The 12317-nt window shown below is 45.1% G+C and overlaps 1 protein-coding gene across 4 annotated transcripts in view; it reads right to left on the bottom strand.

Moving 5' to 3' along the window:
- The window catches only part of CFAP74 (cilia and flagella associated protein 74), a 125354-nt gene extending 116806 nt beyond the window's left edge, over positions 1-8548 (bottom strand). Inside the window, exons 1-2 of one of the 4 annotated variants that reach the window (XM_020975933.2) lie at positions 8264-8548; positions 8078-8157 (exon numbers count right to left, since the gene is read on the bottom strand). The gene's annotated coding sequence lies outside the window, so the exon portion shown is untranslated. The other 3 variants (XM_020975941.1, XM_020975948.2, XM_020975926.2) reach the window with 3 other exon arrangements.
- Positions 8549-12317: the final 3769 nt, after the last annotated feature.

Genomic DNA, 12317 nt, shown 5'->3' with positions numbered 1-12317 from the left:
TACACTCTCCAATGTAACCAAACAGGTCTACTCCCATAGTACTGCAGCACATGTAGGCTCTCTAGCTACTTTCCCAACTGCCCAGTCACCCTGGTAGGCTGGTGTCCCCACAGCTCAGATGGATGCCTCTTATTGCCTCAGAATCTAGCACTGAAGGGTTGTAATGTTTTTTCTTTTTTCCTAGAGCTACTGCTCATGAGCCCCCACCAGTGTGCTTCCTTCATGATTATGATTTGATATCAATTGGTCAGCCAGACTTTATTCACTTTTAGAAGGGGGCAATTGGTAAGATGATATAGTGAGAACAGTTGGTACAAAACATCCCACCAAAAGTCTGTTGCCTCGCTCTTCCCTAAGAATATGCAGAGTCCAAGAGAAAGTCGTCTCAAGCTCAGAGTGCACATGTAGCAAAGGGCTCTTGGTTTCTAGAAGTCCTTTTCTCCCTCTTGTGGGGTATTTACTCATACCCCTTAGGTACAATGTGGCTTTTCTGTTTGGTTCATTGTAGAATAATGAAACCTTAGTGTTTCTAGCTTTCACTTTACTCCCAATACAGCTGCTGTGGGCAGCCATTGTGCCAGGTATGCCAAAGGGACCCGTGTTCTACAATGCCAAAGAAAGAGTCCAAATCCTCTGAACCCTTCAAAGCTTACAATATCTTCAATCCGTGATTGAGGTTGGGATTCTTCTCTTCCCCAAGTGATTCCTTCCTTCTCTTTGGCTTGGCTCTCTCTCCTCTTAGACACATATATCCTCCAGTTCTGAATTGGTCTGCTATTTTATACAAAACCCACAAGGTATGGCAGAGTCTCTTCAACCAGTACAAACATAATTTACGTGCAATGTCACATCGGTTCATCCAATGGCTTTCAAGGATCTCTAAAGGAATTGGGGACTTTGTAATACTTTGTTGGAATGCCTTTGATTGATTCCACTCAAATAAGAGCTGTTCTCACCTGATTAAGAAATCAGGTTATGGCATTGTATAGTTTACTTTAGGTGGGGTGATTTGATTGATTGATTTAACCAAACCCCAGCCCTACCTTCTGTTCCGTGATAAATCTCTGTGGTTCTGCTTGGGTTCTTTTCCATGCCTGTAGTGCTCTCTTCCTCACCTCTGCCTCTTAGAACCTCTATATTTCTTAAAAGTGTCCAAATGAAGTCTCTCCTTATCCTCCCATGGCTGCTAGTTCCCTGTCCCATTAAACAAATCACTTCATATTTATTTTGTTTTCATGTGTATGTGTTGTAAGCTCCTTGAGTGGCTGTTTCATGCTAATCTATGTATCCCCAGACCTATCAGTCAATAAATATTTATTAAGAGCCTACTATGTGTCAGGCATTGTGCTAAGCACTGGGGCTACCAAAAAAAAAAAGGCAAAAGACAGGTCTCATCCCTAAGGAGCTCACAAACTAAAGGGGAGACAACATACAAATAAACATGTACAAAGCAAACTTGATTCAGGATAAACAGGAAATAAGTAACAGAGAGAAGGTACTAGGATTAAGAGGGGTTAAGGAAGGCTTCCTGTAAAAGGTGGGTTTTTAGTTGGGACTCAAAGAAAGTCAAGGAGGTCAGTGGTCCAAGCAGGCATGGAGGGTATCCAGAAAAAATGCCAGAAGCCAAGAAATGGATTGTCTTGTTTGTAGAGCAGCCAGGAGGCCAGTGACCCTGGATCAAAGATCTGAACTCAAGGTCCAGGCATCTATCTTTTGCAGCACCCTAGCTGCCTCTGTAAAATCAGCAAAAGTTTCCCTTAGGTGACATCTGAGTTGAGCTGCATAACAACCCTGTGAGACAGGTACTGTGGATATTATTTTTCTCATTTTACAGATGAGGAGACTGAGCCCCAGAAAAGCTAGATGACTTGCCCATTGTTACACAGTTTGTGTCTGAGGCCACATTTGAACTCAGGTCTTCCTGATTACAGGCCCAGCACTCTAACCAATGTGCTATCAACTGCCTCAGATATGTTAACTTTCTTCTAAAGTTTTTCAATTTTTGAAATCATAATGATCTGGTTTCTCTTTTATACTTGCTTCTATCCCTCGTTTGGTTAAGAATACATCTCCTGCCCCTAATTGTGAAAGGTATATGTTCTGCTTTTCTTTTAATTTTTGTGGTATCAGCTTTCATATTTACATCACAGATCTATTTTGAATTTATCATGTAACACGGTGTAAGATGTTTGTCTAAGCCTAATTTCTGCCAGACTGCTTTCTAAGTGCAATAGCCTTCTAATTGGCCTCCCTATCTTAAGCCCTTCCCCATCTTTAATCCATCCTTCCCATAGATGCCAAAATGATCTTCCTAAAGTACAGGTCTGACTAGGTCACCTCTCTGCTCAATAAACTCCTACAAGATCAAATATAAAATCTGTCCCAGGGACCTCTGGAGGTCAAACAAACATTCCACACCTTAGAAAGGGTGGGAGACTTGAGCAGTTCCAATGCATTTGAAGGGGCCGCTAAAAATAACAAACTTGCCTGAGGGAACAAAACCCATTGTACTGTGGTCCTAAGGTTCTCCTGTGCATAAAAACTCCACAAGGAGTCTGGGAAGTGTTAAGTGGCTGAATTAGCAGTGATCATGGTAAGCCAAGGAAGCATCCCTGGCTGAGGGAATTAACCCTGAACTAGGAAGGGCTGTCAAATGGAAGAGACTAGACCTCTATCACCTCCTGCCTGGAGGTGACACACTTCACAGCAGAGACCCAAAGAGGAATGAGGACAGCCTGCATTCGGATGAGGGCCATGTGAGTAGAGAGATGGGGAAGGATTTGAAATAGGCAGAGGGAAAACTGGCAAGGTGTCATACCCAAATAGCTATGGGGAGAGCAGGAGGGAGGAAGGATTCTGACATTGGGTGCCTGGAAGGATGGTGATGGCCAGGACAGAAAAAGTTTACCTAAATGGAGGGGAGGAAGAAAAAAACAAGCATTTATTAAGTGCCTGATCAAGCAGCCAGGTGGCGCTGTGGAGACAGCCCTGGGCTTGGAGTCAGCAACACCTGAGTTCAAATCCAGCCTCAGAAACTTCTGAGCTGTGTGACGATGGTTGAGTCACTTAACTTCTGTTTGCCGTTGGAGAAGGGAATGGCATACCACTCCAGTGGTTTCTGTGCCAAGCAAACCCCATGGACAGAGATCCATGGAGTCACAAAGAGTCAAACGTGATTGAAATGAGTGACCAACAAATATGCCAGGTACTCTGCGAGGCACTTCACAAATATCTCATTTGATCCCCAGAACAGCCCTGGGAGGTCGCTGGTACCATTATTATGCCCATTCTTCTGTTGAGGAAACTAAGGCAAATAGTTAAGTGACTTTCTCAGGGGTACATAGCTAGTAAGTGTCTGAGGCTGGATTTGAATTCAGATCTTCCTGACTCCAGGTCCAGGGCTCTCTCTGCTGTGCCACCTGGCTGCCTCTGGGTAAGAAGGGGTGGAATGAGTGTTCAGGGGAAAGATCCTGGGTTCCGTTCCGGACATGTGGAGTTAGAGTTGCCTACCAGAGACCCAGACAATATGATTCATTAAGCAGGGATCCTGTCATGTGTATATTTGCATTTTTTATATTTACTGATATGTACATATGTGGTTTCTTCCAGAAGAATGTCACTCCTTGAAGACAGGAACTGTTTTGATTTTGTCTCTATGTTCCTAGCTCCTAACACAATGCTTGGTAAACAGTAGGCACTTAATGCTTGTGGGTGAATAGGTTTCTCCAAGGCCTCAATTAGGCAAGTCCCGTGATCATCCTTCTGGGAGTGACACTTATAATATGTAGGTAATTGTACGGCTTGTCATGGTAGCCGAACAGTCATGCAAAGTTCTTATTACTTGAGGTCAATAAGAGGATTGACTGAGACCACAGAATCAGAGGACCATGGATTTAAAACCAGAAAGGACCTGACAAGCCTCCTCATTTGACAAATGAGGAAACTGAGGTTCAGAGAGGTTGGATTGTTTGCCAAGGGGGCATACCATCAGTCAGTCAATAAGCATTTATTAAGCACCTACTGTGTGCTAGGTACTATGCTAAGCTCTGTCTTAAGGACCTCACAGTTTAATGGGGGAGAGAACAAGCAAAGAAATATGTGCCAATAAACTATATACAGGATAAATAGGACATGATGAAAAGGAGGGCACTAGAATTGAGGGCTTAGGGGATGCTTCCTGTGGAAGGTGGAATTTTGGTTGAGACTTAAAGAAAGTTGGCGAGAATGGTAATCAGAGCGGAGAGCACATTCCAGGCATGGGGCACAGCCAGAGAGTATGCCCGGAGCCCAGAGACAGAGGGCCTTGCTCATGCAACACTCAGAAGACACAGCTATTTTTGTATTCCCAGCACTGAGCACAGCGTCTGGTACATACTAGGTGCTTAATAAGTGTTTATTGCTTGGGGCAGTTAGGTGGTGCAGTGGATAGAGCACCAGCCCTGGAGTCTGGAGGACCTGAGTTCAAATCCAGGCCCAGACACTTGACACTAGCTGTGTGACCCTGGGCAGGCCGTTTAACCCCAACTGCCTCACACACACACACACACACACACACACACACACACAATGTTTGTTGCTTTGACTGATGATCTATTAAGTGTTAGGAGTGGGATTTGTGCCAGATTTTCCTGACTCCAAGCCTAGCGCTCTAACCATTATACCATCCTGCCTCCTTATCTCTACCACCTCAACCCACCCATCCTCCAAAGTTCTCTGTTGTTTCTATTGAGAACTCCCATTCCCCTTAGAGTCACCCAGGCTCGCAATTTGTTTCTTCCTTAACACTTTCCTAATTCTCAGAAAACCACCCCCATCACTCCATCAAAGCTGTTGCCAAGTCTCAGCGATTCTGACTTCTCAGCACATTATGCATCCGTCTTCTCTCCTCCCCACTCACATTATCCCCATTCAAATTCATCACTTTGTGCCTGGACTATTGCAACAGCTTCCTAAATAGACTCTTGGCTTCCAGGCTCTCTCTGTAATTCATACTTCATTTATCTATTTTGAGGTGTGATCCAGGTCTGTGAACCTGTGGCTTCCTTAGACCAAGAGATATGCTGACTACTTATATGACATTTTTAGGATGGCAGTTCCATGAATTTCTGAGTGACATGTTTTGTCACAGAAATCTAGAATCTGCAGAGATTTAGGCATCTTGGGACCATTCTGTCTACATGTTTTGATTTACAAGGGACTGCATAAAATTTCTCTCTTAAAGAAGCCATTACACAAAGTGGAAAAATTTTTTTTAAAGAACCTTTCTTCTGCCTTTATTGGTGTTTAGTAATTGCCGTCATATCTGACACTTTGTGCCCCCATTTGGGGTTTTCTTGGCAAGGATACTGGAGTGGTTTGCCATTTCCTTCTGTAGCTCATTTTACAGATGAGGAAACTGAGGCAAACAGGGTTAACAGGCAAACAGACTTGCCTAGGGTCACATAGCTAGAAGTGTCTGAGGCTGGATTGGAACTCAGATCTCCCTAACTCTAGCTCCATGCTCCATCCATTGTGCCACCTAGCTGTCCTCTCTTCTGCCTTACTAAGCAACTATTGGTAGCACTATCAATCCCTGCCTTGTTAACCTTTCCTTCCTTCCTTCCTTCCTTCCTTCCTTCCTTCCTTCCTTCCTTCCTTCCTTCCTTCCTTCCTTCCTTCTTTCTTCTGCCTCTCTCTCCTTTCCTTCATCTTTCCCTCCCTCCTTTCCTTCTTTCTTTCCTCCCTCCCTCTCTCCCTTTTTCTGTCCCTCTCTCCTTTCCTTCCTTGCTCTTTCCCTCCCTCTTTTCCTTCCTTCCTTCCTTTTTCCCTTCCTCCCTCCCTTCCTCTGTCTGTCTCCTTTCCTTAATTTCTCCTTTTCTCCCTCTCTCCTTTCCTTCTTTCCTTCCTCTGTCTCTCTCTCCTTTCCTTCCTTTCTCTTTCCCTCCCTCCTTTCCTTCCTCCCTCCATCCTTTCCTTTCTTCCTTGCTTCCTTCCTCCCTCCCTCCTTTCTTTCCCTCTTTCCTTTTCTAACCTTGGCTTTCCTATTTTCTTTTTCCTACTTCTCTCCTCCTTATACCTTAGGTCTCTTGATCAGGATCCTTCCTTTCCCCACCCCAGCCCTGCTTTAAGTCCCTGGTGCTGCCCCTCAGGCATAAACTAGGCTGCAGTTCTCTGGCCCATACCGTGCTCGGCAATTCACTGAATGTAGTTATGTAAGTCACTGTGTTAGTGCAGGGGGGCACAGACAGAGAGGGCCCATGTGCAGCCTCATCCTAACTCTCAAGAAATCTACACTGTCCAGTCTGTTGCTCACAGTTGATGTAACAACCTTGGGCAGTTCACTTAGCTTCAGGGCCTGAATTTCTAAGATGTAGGGGTGGGTCTAGAAGATTAAAGTCTCTTACCCCTGGAAATCCTATTATACCAATGGCAGAAGGAAAAATAGGATGCATGAAAGAGCTGGATGTATGCAAGGGACAAGTCCAGAAAAGTCAAGGGTGGCTTCATGTTCTTTAAACCGGGCCTTGAAGGATGGGAAGGAGTGGGGGGATGTGAGAATGCAGGGGCACAATCCATTTCTAGCGCACAAAAAGGCATGAGCAAGAACAGAGAGAAGGGGATGGCAGAAGATAAGCTGAAAAGGAGGGAAGAGAGAGGAATCCAATTTCACTATAAGGGAGAATATGGGAAGAAAATAATAATAACAGCTAACATTTGCATAGCACCTGCTATGTGCTAAGAGCTTTACAAGAATTATCTCATTTGATTCTCCCAACAGCCTTGGGAGGTAGGTGCTATTATTTATTATCCCCATTTTATGGTGGAAGAAACTGAGGCAGACAGAGGTGAAATGACTTGCCCAGGGTCATGCAGCTGTGTCGCAGTGTCTAACACAAGATATGAACTCAAGTTTTCCAGATTCCAGGCCCAGTGCTCCATCCATAGGGCCACTTAATGCTCTTGGCTAGAAAGGTAGATTTTGGAGGATTGTGAATGCCAGTGTTAAGAGTTTATACTTTATTTGGAGGATCACTGAAGTTTTCTTGGATCAGACCAGTTTGGCGGGAAAATTACTGGGAACAGTGATGTGGAACTGGAGAAATCTGGAAGTAGGAGGAACAATTGGGGTGATGGCATGACAGGGCAGGGAGTGGGTCTTAGGGACTCAAACTAGATAAGCTAGACCTGGGTCTAGCAGGAATGGAGAGGGGGGATCCCACAGAACTAATGGGACCTGGTCATTGCTTGGAAGTGGAACAAGGAGAGAAGAGTCCTTTGTGACCCCATTTGGGGTTTTCTTGGCAAAGATACCAGAATGATTTGCCATTTCCTTCTCTAGCTTATTTTACAGATGAGGAAACTGAGGCCAACAGGGTGAAGTGACTTGCCCAGGGTCACACAGCTAGAGGCCAGATTTGAACTAAGGGAAATGAATCTTCCTGATTCTAAGTCCAGTGCTCTATCCAATATGGTGGCACAGAAGGCTACCAGGGTCCTTTCCAACTCTCACTTTCTCAAATTATAAGGACAGCTAGGTGGCACAGTGGATAGTGATAAAGAATTGGACGTGACCCAATAAGGACAACAACAGCAAAAGCCCAATGTAAGAGCTTAATCTGTGTTTGTTGATTGACTGAGTGCCCTTCTGGGCTGAAGGAACCCAGGTAGAGCAGCCTAGTGCAATGGGGAAAGCTCTGTATCACAGAATCACAGAAACTGGATTCAAATATCACCAATGCCCTTTGCTTCCTGCATGTCTGTGACCTCTATAAAACGGAAATGATTATAACTCAAGGCTTACCTCCAAGAGCTGTTATGAGGTTCAACTGATATCATAGATGTAAAGTGCTTTTTAAAAAAAAGCGCCACCCCTCTGTGCCTCAGTTTCTCCATCTGCAAAACGCGGATACCTATAGGCTTACTACACAGGGTTGTCGTGAAACTCAGCTGGGATCATGGGAGTAGCACTCTCGTTTAACTTCTCGAGAAATGCCTCGGTTTCCCCATCTGTAAAACGAGAGGCTTGTCCTCGATGACCCTCTTAGTCCCTCCCGGCTCTAGATCTCTTCGATCGTGGATCTATTCCCAACACACCCACCTGGCACAGACAAGCCAGCACCTGGGGGTCCTTCCGAAAGGAGCTGGGCGGGAGGCCACGCGTGACAGCTGTGTCCGCAACTGTGGCCAAAGAAAGGACAGTTATGAAGAGTCACCTTTCGCGTCCACGAGACCGTCCCCCAGAGCCAGCCACGGAGCTCAGAGACAGCGGGCGCGAGACACTTACCTGGCCCACGCTCACAAGTTGCCTGCCGGCCCCAGTTTGTTGTAGGCGGAGCCATGGCAACGGAAGGCTCCACTGGCGACGGCGGGGGTGGGGGCCGGAGTAGGTGGGGAGAGGGGGAGAGAGGAGAACAATCCCTCCTTTATAAGCCAATGGCACATTCCATCCAGCGTCCTTGGTCCTGCTGGGAGAGATTCCACACTGCTGGGGTTGGGGGCGGGGGCGTCACGTTGTCAGGGACCCAAGAAAGAGTCTGATTACGAGCTACAGCTCCCACTCCTTCGTTGCTAGCCTCATTCCCTGACCTCATCCTTCTTCCAGGTGAACGGGGCCTCCTGGGCGCCAATGACTTCAGTGTTATGTGGCTTTGATGTCAGGGTGTGCGGTGTGACGTCAAGGTACCTGGATGTGATGTCACCACATCCTGATGTGATGTCCTGGTGTGTTCATAGGATCTTTGCTGGAGGGGAGACCCCAGGGGCCAGCTAGCCCAAACCCTTTTTTTGTTTGTTTTTGTTTGTTTGCTAAGCAATGGGGTTTAGTGACTCACCCAGGGTCACCCAGCTAATGAGTGTTTTGTGTCTGAGCCCGGATTTTAACTCAGGTCCTCCTGAGCTCCAGGGACAGTGCTCTATCCACTGTGCCATCTAGCTGCCCCCAAACCCTTCTTTTTATAGAGGAGGAAACCAGGGCTCTGGGAGAGGTTAAGTGGGAATATTAGCTTCCTGAGGAGAGATCACTTCATTCTTTGTATCTCCAGTTATGTTTGTTGCTCTGTCGGCTAACTGAATAATAATAATACAGCTAGCCTCAGTTTCCTCATCTGTAGAATGAGAATTACAATAACGTTTACACTGCAGGGTTGTGAGGATCAAAAGGGAGATAACACAAGTAAAACCTGTGCAAAACAAATCACTTTATATACATATCTATCTATCTCTACCCCTACATATTATTATTTACACAATGCTTTAAATCACTTTCCATATATTAATTATCTCACTTAATCCCCACAACAACCCTGCAAGGAGAGTTTTACTGTTATTTACACAATTTACAGATGAGAAAATAGAATGCTAGGTTACATGACTTATCTAAGGTCACACAGCTAGTAAATGACAGAGCTGGGATTCATCCCAGTTACCGTGACTCTAAACCCCATTACCTTGAGGTTGCCCTAGCATGCAGTGGTGTCCTGGTGCTGTGGGGGAATGACTGAGTTTTATATCATGGGATTATAGACTAAGAGCAGGAAGGAACCTCAGAAATCATCTAGTTTTACTTCCCAGTTTTACAGATGAGGAAATTGAGACCCAAAACGACAGTATTTTTACAATGAGCTTTATATATAGTCTCTCTCCTTTGAGCCCTGCAAAAGACCTGTGAGACAAGCTTACAAGTACAATTATCCTCATTTTATGGGTGAGAATACTGAGGCATAGAGGGTTAAATGATTTATTCAACCAGCAGATGTCAGAGGGGGGGGATTTGAACCCACATCATTTTGAACCCAGACTCTAGCTCAGTGCTTTGTCCATCATATATCATGCTGCCTCCTAGAAGCCCTGCGCTCTCTTGCCATGACACAGAGTTTTCTTTATCCATCTTCACCTACTCGCCATCATCTCTGTCATCATCAACATTATTCGGAGCCTGGGTACATAATTTTACAGGGTCCAAAGTTCTTTCCCTGTCTCTTATCTCATTTGATACTCTCAATCAGCCTATATCGGATATCCTTTTGGAGGTGGGGAACCTGGGACTGAGAGGACCCTCCCCCATTTGACATTCCCCCTTCTAGTTCCCCTTTATCTATTGTCTTCCCCCATAGAAAGTAAGCTCCTTGAGGGCAGGGACTAACTTTTTTTTTTGCTTTTATTTGTATTTTCAGCACTTAGCACAGTGTCTGCGACATAGTACTTAATAAATGCCCTCTCTCTCTCTCTCTCTCTCTCTCTCTCTCTCTCTCTCTCTCTCTCTCTCTCTCTCTCTCTCCCTCTCAAAACTTTGATATTGTGGAGGTTCTGAAACTAAGTTACTGAATGCTTGAATTGATTTGTTATATTATTATACATCTGCATTTGGAGGGGGGGTTGTATTGGTCTTTGACCATGTGATTACCCATCTCCCTGGTGCATTTAATGAAATCACAAAGGGAGCAGATTTATACCAATGCCCTGTTATTGCTTTATGAAGTGTGAAGATAGTTCCCTGATAGAATTGAAAGGGTAGCTTATCACAGAGTGGCAGATTAGGTGGTCAAAAAAATCTAAGCTTGTTTGCTTATTGGTTACAAGGAATTGATTTTTTTTAACTGAGGAGGAGAAAATTTAGAGGAAGAGGCTGGATAATGATAGCTGATAGCAATGCAGAAGAAGAAGAGAAAAGAACAATAAGAACACTAGTGGAGAGAGAGAGAGCAGGAGAGAGAAAGGAAGGAAGGAAGAAAACATCTTCAAAAACACCTGGCAGCAGAGAAGAGAACCTTAACAATGAATTCAGGGGAAAAGTAGTCCTGGCAGTCGGTAACTGAACTATGGAGAGGAGCAGGGCTAGGAAGCCCACGTAAGCACCCAACTCAACAGAAATTGTGCCCAGGGGAGGGGAGTATGAGATCACCACAAAAAGAGAAAGTACAACAGGGTTCTGTGGTAGAAGAGAAAGGTGTTAAATATCCACATTTCCAAGTGTGTGCCTTACTGTGAGTTTATTCTGTGCCTATGCTTCTCACTGATACATGGTGTATTTGTGGGATAGTGCAATGAGGTTTATGAATGGGAGAGAATGGGGGGGTAGATATTATGTCTGCTAGCTGATTGTTGATAGGAAGTGATTCAGAGGAGGCCCCCATGAGAAGGGTAGACCCATAGGAGTACCTTAAATCCCAAGATAGAAGCCACCCCAATCTGTCTACACAAATGTAAGTTGGGGAGATAACTCAGAAGGGATATATTAAACATCTCTTTACCTAGCCCTAATCACTCTCTCTGTCTCGCTCTAGCCCCACATTATCAGTCAATTAGAAGGCCGAATAGCAAGAATTTATTAAGCACCTACTATGTGCCAGGCAGTGTGCTAAATGCTGCCAACTGCCCATTGGACCCCTCCGACTGGATATTCTGTTAGCATCTCCAACAACATGTTCAAAACAGATCTCATCCCCCCTACACTTATTCCTTTCCCAATCTTCAATTTGTTTTGATTCAATGAGCATTTATTGAGCACCTAGAATGTGCCAGGTACTGTTCTGGGGATATGAAGACAAAATAAAACAGTCTCTGTCCTCAAAGGAGCTTCTATTCTGCTGGAGGAAGACGTCAGAGACAGAGGTAAGTATAGCTAAAGTATGGCCAGAATGCAAAAGAATTTGAGAGGGAGCCCAGCTGTGAAAGCACCTGAGCCGGGATTTGGAGGCAGGGAGGAAACAATGTGCAAGGCCAAGGGGGCTGGAATGTAGAGTATTGTAAGGTGAATTCAGCATAGAAAGACAGGTTGGAGCCAGATTGGCAAGGGCTCTCAATGCCAGCCATCAGTGCAGCATGCTGGAGAGGAAGCTGGATTTGAAACGAGTGGAATTTGGTTCAAATCTTGGCTTTGCTCCTTGTTACCTGGGTGACTTTGGGTATGTCACTTAACCTCTCCTGGCCTCAGTTTGCTCAGCTGTAAAATGAAGGGATTGATCTAGATGGCCTCTAAGGTCCCTTCTGTCTCTACATCTATGAACCCCTGGGTTTGTATTTTCTCTTAGAGGTGATAGGGAGCCATTGAAACTTCTTGAACAGAGGAATGCTTTGGTCAGACCAATGTTATAGGGGATGTTAATTTCTGTTGAAGACTAGACTCTTCTTAATTACCCAGGTTTACAGCCTCAGTCATTATCAACTCCTCTCTCTCTCTCTCTCTCTCTCTCTCTCTCTCTCTCTCTCTCTCTCTCTCTCTCTCTCTCTCTCTCTCTCTCGCCACCCCCAGTCAATCCAATCAGTGGCCAAGTCTTACTGATGCAGCTTCCACAGTGTATCTCACAGACAGTCCCTGTCTGTCCGCTTACAATGCCTCC

The sequence above is a fragment of the Phascolarctos cinereus genome, unplaced genomic scaffold (assembly GCF_003287225.1).
Source record: "Phascolarctos cinereus isolate Bilbo 61053 unplaced genomic scaffold, phaCin_HiC Scaffold_726;HRSCAF=1367, whole genome shotgun sequence".
Lineage (NCBI taxonomy): Eukaryota > Metazoa > Chordata > Mammalia > Diprotodontia > Phascolarctidae > Phascolarctos > Phascolarctos cinereus.
Note: the sequence above shows the minus strand (reverse complement) of the source record. Positions and strands in the feature narration are given on the sequence as shown.